At 46.6% G+C, this 7,658-nt stretch overlaps 1 pseudogene; it reads left to right on the top strand.

Moving 5' to 3' along the window:
* Positions 1–4,381: 4,381 nt before the first annotated feature.
* LOC130868348 (E3 ubiquitin-protein ligase RLIM-like) lies at positions 4,382–7,341 on the top strand (annotated as a pseudogene).
* Positions 7,342–7,658: the final 317 nt, after the last annotated feature.

Raw genomic sequence — 7,658 nt, 5'->3', positions numbered from 1 at the left:
GACTCCACCACTCAATTGTGTGTTTAGAGGTATTTTTCTCACTCATTCATTCTTAGTTATGCCAACTTGTCCAGTACCCCTTATGGGGAGGGACCTTTTAACTAAGGTTGGAGCCTCCATTTTTTTCACTCCCCCCATTCGCTTTATTCCAGATTCATCAGTGACACAGCTTCTTCTTCTCCTGGCCCCCCAATCTTCTGACACTAACGCGTCCTTTCCACTTCCAGGCTGCCAAGTGGATCCTCTGGTGTGCGACACCCAAAATCCCGCCATAGCTAAACACCATTCTCCCATTGTTATTCAGTTACAAAACCCTACCAAGTATATTACTCAAGCTCAGTACCCCCTCTCTTCCCAGAGCCTCAGAGGACTTAAGCCTATTATCTCTGACCTTTTGAGGAAAGGGCTTCTCCGCAGCACCTCCTCCCCCTTTAATACCCCTATTCTGGCTGTTAAAAAATTTAACGGAACTTATCATTTGGTTCAGGACCTCCGGCTTATTAACTCTGCTGTTGTTCCTCTTCACCCAGTCGTCCCTAATCCCCTCACCCTTCTGTCTAACATTCCTCCAGGAACCTCTCACTTCTCAGTTCTAGACCTCAAGGATGCTTTTTTCTCCATTCCCCTCAGCCCTCAATCTCAAAACATCTTTGCCTTCACTTGGACTGACCCTGACACTAATTTTTCCACGCAGCTCACCTGGACCGTCCTTCCCCAGGGATTCTGGGACAGCCCACACCTCTTTGGCCAGGCTTTGGACTCTGATCTGCTTTCACTGTCTCTCCATAAATCAAAACTAATTCAATATGTAGACGACATTCTCCTATGCAGCCCATCTTTTGAGATCAGCAAGACAGACACCGCAGCCCTATTAAATTTCCTATCCAAAAGGGATTATAGAGTCTCACCTTCTAAGGCTCAACTGTCCACCACTCAGGTAATGTATTTGGGATTAGCCATAACCCCAAGCCAAAAGGCTATCACTCTGGACAGAAAAATACTAATTCAATCTCTTGCAGTTCCTTCCACCAAAGAAGAGGTTTTATCGTTCCTGGGAGTGGCCAGTTTCCTGCGTTCCTGGATCCCCTTCTTTTCTCTCCTTGCCCATCCCCTATACGAAGCAGCTCTTGGCTCCCTGCATGAGCCCCTTCTCCACCCTGTTACCAAACCCTTCCAGAGACTCCAACAGGCCCCAATCCAGGCTCCAGCTCTTCATCTTCCGGACTTAACTCGTCCTTTCTCTCTTTATGTAGCAGAAAAGGAGGGATATGCCCTTGGGGTCTTAGGACATCAATTGGGACCTTCTCTTGCACCTGTAGCATACCTGTCAATGAAGATGGACCTCACCACTCAGGGCTGGGCACCCTGCATACGTGCTTTGGCAGCTGCTGAGCTTCTTATTCGTGAGTCAAAGAAACTAACCTTTGGGGCACCCACCACAGTCTTCTCTCACCATAATCTGTCCAACCTCTTAACTTACAAAGGCTTACAAACCCTACCCCTTCCCGAGTCCTTTCCCTCCACGTGGCACTGGAAGAAGATGCCAGCCTTACCTTTAGATGCTGTCCACCTCTTAACATCTCAAATCTTCTACCTCAACCTAATGTTAATGATTCCCCATCCCACTCCTGCATAGAGACCTTAGATGATCTACTGCCCCACCCCTCACATATACAGGAGGGCAAACTGACCCAGGCCACTTATACCTGGTACACAGATGGCAGCTCCTTTTTATGTGATAGGACCCATAGAGCAGGCTATGCCATAGTATCAGATACAGAGATAGTCGAGGCAGGGGCACTTCCAGCCCATACTACTAACCAGCAGGCTGAGCTGATAGCTCTAACCCGTGACTTTCAGTTAGCTGAGGGACAATCTTTAAATGTTTACACAGACTCTAAGTATGCGTTTCATATCCTCCTGTCCCATGCAGCTATCTGGAAGGAGCGTGGGCTTCTTACGACAAAAGGAAGATCCATAACTAACTCAGGTTATATTATGAACCTGTTAAAAGCCTCCCTTCTCCCTAAAGCTATAGGAATTATTCCCTGTCGGTCTCACCAGTCCGACAGTTCCATTGTTTCCAAGGGAAATAATCAGGCTGACAGAGCAGCTAAGACAGCAGCACTCCAGAGCCCAGATCTATCTCAGTCACCTCAGGGACTTCTTACAGTACAGCCCACACTCTCACAGACACCTCCTGATACCCAACAGATCCTGTCCTACCTACATCAGCTCTTTCATCCTAATAACAAAGCTCTACTTCATTTTGTTAGGGCTCACCTCCAATCCACCCTTGAGGATATCAGGTTCCTAAAGGCTATCACTGCCTCATGTCAGATCTGCCAGAAGTCAGATCCCAAGACCAAATACTGTAACGTCCCTTTTGCTACTCACCAGGCCAGGGGCTCCCTTCTGGGAACTGACTGGCAGCTGGATTTTACTCATATGCCTACAGTCAAAAGAATTAAATATCTCCTGGTTTTGGTGGATACAATGTCTGGGTGGGTTGAAGCCTTCCCAACACCAACAAGAGAGCCCAGACAGTTTCCGACGTTCTTCTCCGAGAAATCAGTCCCCGGTTTGGAATTCCAACCTCTCTTCAATCAGATAATGGCCCTGAGTTCACCTCCCAGATCTCTCAAAACCTGTCCAAGGCTCTTAACATTCCCTGGCATTTCCATATCCCATACCACCCTCAGTCTTCAGGTAAGGTAGAATGGACTAACCGGTCTTTAAAAGACGCCTTTGTAAAAATGTCCCAGGAACTTCACCTCGACTGGGTAAGACTCCTACCTCTGGCCCTCCTCAGGCTTAGAGCCCTTCCAAAAAGTCCCCTTTTTATCTCACCTTTCGAACTCATGTATGGGCTGCCTATTCTAACCCCCGGCCTCCCACCTAAAACCTCCCCCCTTCCTGATCACCTGCTCACACCAATACTAACCCATATATGCTCGCTACTGTGGGATTTTACCGACCACTCATTACCTCAACCATGTGCTAATCCATGTCCACCGCCAATTAAAATAGGAGATCAGGGATTATTTTCCCCCCCAGGTCAACGTCCCTCACCCTTTTCCCCTAAATGGCAGGGTCCCCTCAGAGTAATTCTTTTGACTCGACAGCTGCTAAGCTCGAGGGAATTCCTTACTGGATTCACCTGTCACATCTTAAACCCTTTACTCCTCCAGCTTAAGACAATCCCTCATACACAGTAACTCAGACAGGACCTTGTTCTCTTAAGTTCCAGAGGACTCCAGTACAAGGAAAGTAGAGGTCCTATCTTTCACTAAACCCTCTTGTGCCAACATATTTTCCTTTCTCCGCTTTTTCTAAATTTCTGAATAACCACTCAGCTGTCGTTACAGGAATCATCATCAGACATGGAGCCAAAGGTTCAGGTGGTAAGCAAATTCTTAACACAGTTCCTTGACACAACAGGTTCGTCACTGACTGCAGTAGTGTCTCCCAGATGTTAAGGTAATGCCCAAAACATCATACATGGTTAAGAATTTATTTCGTTTAAGACATTTCCTTTAACATCCAAGAAGCCATCCCGACCCACCTGAATGAAGCAGGCCCAAACGGATCATTAATGGAATAAGTACCATTCAATTTTTTATCATTCTTAATCCCAAACCTCCTAAAGCCCCCCCACCCCAAATCTCCCCTTTAATTTCCCAAAATCTCCTCTTTAATTTCCCAAACCTCCTCTTTTCTTCTCTACTAATGCGACTTTTGTTTTCTAGCACCTTAACGACTACCCAGCTACCCAAAAGCCAGACAGATGCGATTCCTTCAATCAGCCACCTCAGAACATCAGCGGACAGGATATGATCAACAGGACATCTCCAGGACAATCGATACTCCCAGGATCCCTCAGACAGATGTGGTTTCTTCAATCAGCCACCTCAGAACGTCAGCGGACATGACATGATCAACAGGACATCACCAGGATAATCAATACTCCCCAGAACCCTTGACGCCCAAAGTCAGCAGGAAGCAGTTATGAGAGACCGGGCTACGCACCTATTCCCTACCCATTAAGACTCTCAACCTCCAGATTTTTAATGAATTAAAAAGGGTGGGAATGTTATTCCCCAGAAGGCCCCTGAGCTTGGCTCACCTGGGGAACTACATTTCCCAGGAGCCCCTAGCGTTCCATGCAAAGGCTGCGCAGGCGCAGAACGTGGCGCTTGATGCACGCACGTGGGGGACCCTTTAAAAAGGCTGAAATGCCATCTGTTCTCTCTCTTTTTCACCTTCTCTCCTGCGTGCCACAATAAACCTCACACGCCGAGTTTTGTTGTGTCTTGCATCCTCCTTTCCCTCAAGTTGCGATGAAGAAGATGAAAACGAAGAAGACTAAGAAGAGAAGAAGATGAACAGAACAGACGAAGAGAAGAACATCTACTACACAAACTCTGCTTTCAAAGCCTTTGGGCTATGCAGGTGCTCCCATGTTCCACCTTCTCCAGAGTTTATGTTTCGGGCTCTGCCTACTTACCAAATTGATGAGAGGCCCCTGAACACTTTGAAGAGTGGGGAAGAGGAGCAAAGAGAGTACTGAGATCTGAGCAGGAGGCTCAGGCTCTGTGTTTCCACAAGTCATCCCTCAGTGAATGCTCTGTGGGAGGAAGGGGGCTGTGGAAATCAAGCGTTCCAATGGGTCTGAGTTTCTGTTTTCATCCTGCCGGTAGTGAAGTGCATGGCAGAAAGGTACCTCTAGAAGTCAAACTTCCTGCCGACCTCAGGTGACAGTAACAGTTCCTTACACTTACATGGAGGGCTGGGCTAGAAACCACCATTCCCTTAGCACTCGAATCAGATGCCAACCAGAAAGGATCAACATGTCCATATCTGCTTTCCCGTTCTCTGTTAGTGCCTACAGCTATCTCCCACTCAAGGGATGTAGCAGGGTATCTTCAGGCTCCCTGATTTAATCCTTGTTCTCGTGACACCAGAGTAGCGAAGGTCAACCCCTTGGTTCCTTCTCATGATGGCACCTAGCCACCGTGATTAGGGAAGGGCACAATGAACATCCTGTGTGATGCCAACCTATCAGAAGCAGTCACTATCCCACTAAATTCCCCAGTGTGATGCCAGCCTTGCAAGAACAGTGGGTTTGTCCTACGAGTAGGACTACCAGTCCCTCTTCCCCAGGCCCACCTGGTACGCTTTGGCTGAATCATCTGCTTTCTAAATAGACCTTCTTGAGTCCTGTGGAGTAGCTGAGAAAGGTGACGTGAAATACTTACAATAGGTAATTTGGGGTGACTTTAAGAAAAGTTATCTTGAGTGGATTTCTGTCACTGATAGGTAACAATGGGGAAGATAATGGTTGCGGGAGCTACATCTCAGAAAGGGCAGGTACTGGGCTAGAGGCGGGTCTCTCCCAGGCATTCTGAGGCTGGCTAGAGAGCAGGAAGCAGGCAAGCAGCAGAGCTTAGGCGGCCTCTCAGGTAGAGCAGGTGGCAGAGCCCAGCCAGTCCCCTCCTGGCAGGACCACCGAAGCCTAGTGAAGAAAACTAAAGGTCCAGTTGACTGGATTTCAGTACTATGTCATTACAGACAGTTAATTCTCCACTTGTTCATCAAGATAAAAAACTCCAATTCTAGCGATCAAGGAAATGACCAATCTGCAGCACAGTGCAGAAGGCAAGTGGATTGATTGGATGGGGAATAAGCTTTCTATCGATTTGTAAATAATCTGAGTGGAGAAGACTATCGACTTCTGAGAGACAATAATTTACTAGGCACCCCAGGTCAGAGTACTGAGGAAGAGCTGTTCAGAAGACTACAGCAAATTAAAGATCGGCTGCCTCCACCGCTACGGAGCTCAGAAGAAAATGGAGACTCTTCAGATGACGAGTCCAGTGGTGACTCCATAATAGATTGGCTTAGCTCTGTCAGACAGACTGGCAATACAACAAGAAGTGGTCAGAGTGGAAATCAGTCCCAGATGGCAGTGAGCCACACTAATTCAAACAGTGGTGATTTCAGATTCAGTTTAGAGACAAATGTTCACCGTAATAATGGAAGCCAAACCTCAGAGAATGAAAATGAACCATCTGCTACACATCTTAGTGCAGAAAACATGGATCACAGCATCCACAGGCAAATGGAAAATTCAGCATCTGAGAGATCATCTGCCAGAACACCTAGGTCAGAACACAATTCTGCTGAAGCATTAACAGATGTGCCATCCACCAGAGGTCAGAGGAGGGCAAGAAGCCCGAAACCAGAACACCAGCGAAGAACAAGAGAGAGAGCTGAAAGAAGTAGGTCTTCTTGGCACCCAGCAAATGAAATTCCACGAAGATCTCATCATACCATCTCATCTCAGACTTTTGAGCAGCCTTTGGTACATGAGATCGAGGCAAGTTCTATAGCCCCTCACCATGGGATTTGAGACACCAGATAAGTGGACCTGAGTTGCTAGGTAGAGGTCGTTTTGTGGCTTTTGGGTCAAGAAATTCTGCCGCTCAAGGGACAAGTTCTTCAGACACAGATACCAATGGTGAAGCGGCAGGATCTGGTCAAAGACCTCCAACCAGAGACCTTCAAGTCGTAAGAGTTCTGCTGCCAGAAGACCGGCAGAGAGCTAGCATAGCTAGCAGAACTCGGTCAAGGTCTCAGTTCCCAAACAACAGGGTCACTTATGAAAGTGAACCTGGAGGTTTGAGAGGCACCTTTACACTTTCTGAATGTGCGGCTGTGAGAACCCATGTGAGTACTCACAGGTTTTCCACTCTTACAATCTTCAATACTGGATCAAGGCAAACTACATCTGTTCCGATTCATACCAGGTTAAGGCAGAGAACAACAGGTTTTGGTGAGCTTCCATGGAGTGGAAGAGGGAGCTCTGTTGGTAACAACTCTGCTTTCATCTCCAGCTACAACCCTGGCTCCAGTTGCATTGATGAATATTCAGAAAGTATCTCACAGATGTTTGAAGGAGGTGTTGAAGCAACCCGACTTTACTCCTTTAATGACAATCACCTATATAGAGGACCAACCAATGTACAGATTAATAACTTGCCAACGAGAAGTTTTGGTGAAAATGATGCATCGAAGACATGTACTATTTGCATTACTGAATATACAGAAGGTGATACACTTCATGAGCTACCTTGCTCCCATGAGTACCATGTCCACTGCATCGACTGCTGGTTTTTTGAGAATAACACCTGTCCAATTTGTCGCAGGGTCGTCTTCTTGGAACAGACGAAGTGTTCTCTAATGAGAACAGAACTCTCGAAGCTGTGTTGTTGGAATAGTGACCCGCAAATGGAAATTGCTTCCTTTATCTCCGTGTTTTTGCGTGGTACTTTAATATAAAGTCACAACCTGAATCGAGTCATTGCTTTCTGAGGGAATCGTGTGTTTCAGGGCTTACAGCTTTCAGGGCTGTACTGTTAAGTCTCTAATGTGAGCTTTCTCCATTTTTTTTTATGTGGACACTTAGTGCTATGAACTTTCCTCTTAGCACTCCTTTCATCGTGTCCTATGGGTATCTTGTGTCTTTATTTTTTTTTTTTTTTGAATTCAAGGAATACTTTAATTTCTTTTTTTATTTGTTCCTTGACCCAGGGTTGGTTCAGTAGTTGACTGTTCAGTTCCCATGAGTTTGGAGGCTTTCTGGGGGTATAATTGTT

Source organism: Chionomys nivalis, chromosome X, assembly GCF_950005125.1.
Source record: "Chionomys nivalis chromosome X, mChiNiv1.1, whole genome shotgun sequence".
Classification (NCBI taxonomy): domain Eukaryota; kingdom Metazoa; phylum Chordata; class Mammalia; order Rodentia; family Cricetidae; genus Chionomys; species Chionomys nivalis.
The sequence above is the reverse complement of the archived record's forward strand: the minus strand, read 5'-3'. Positions and strand labels throughout refer to the sequence as shown.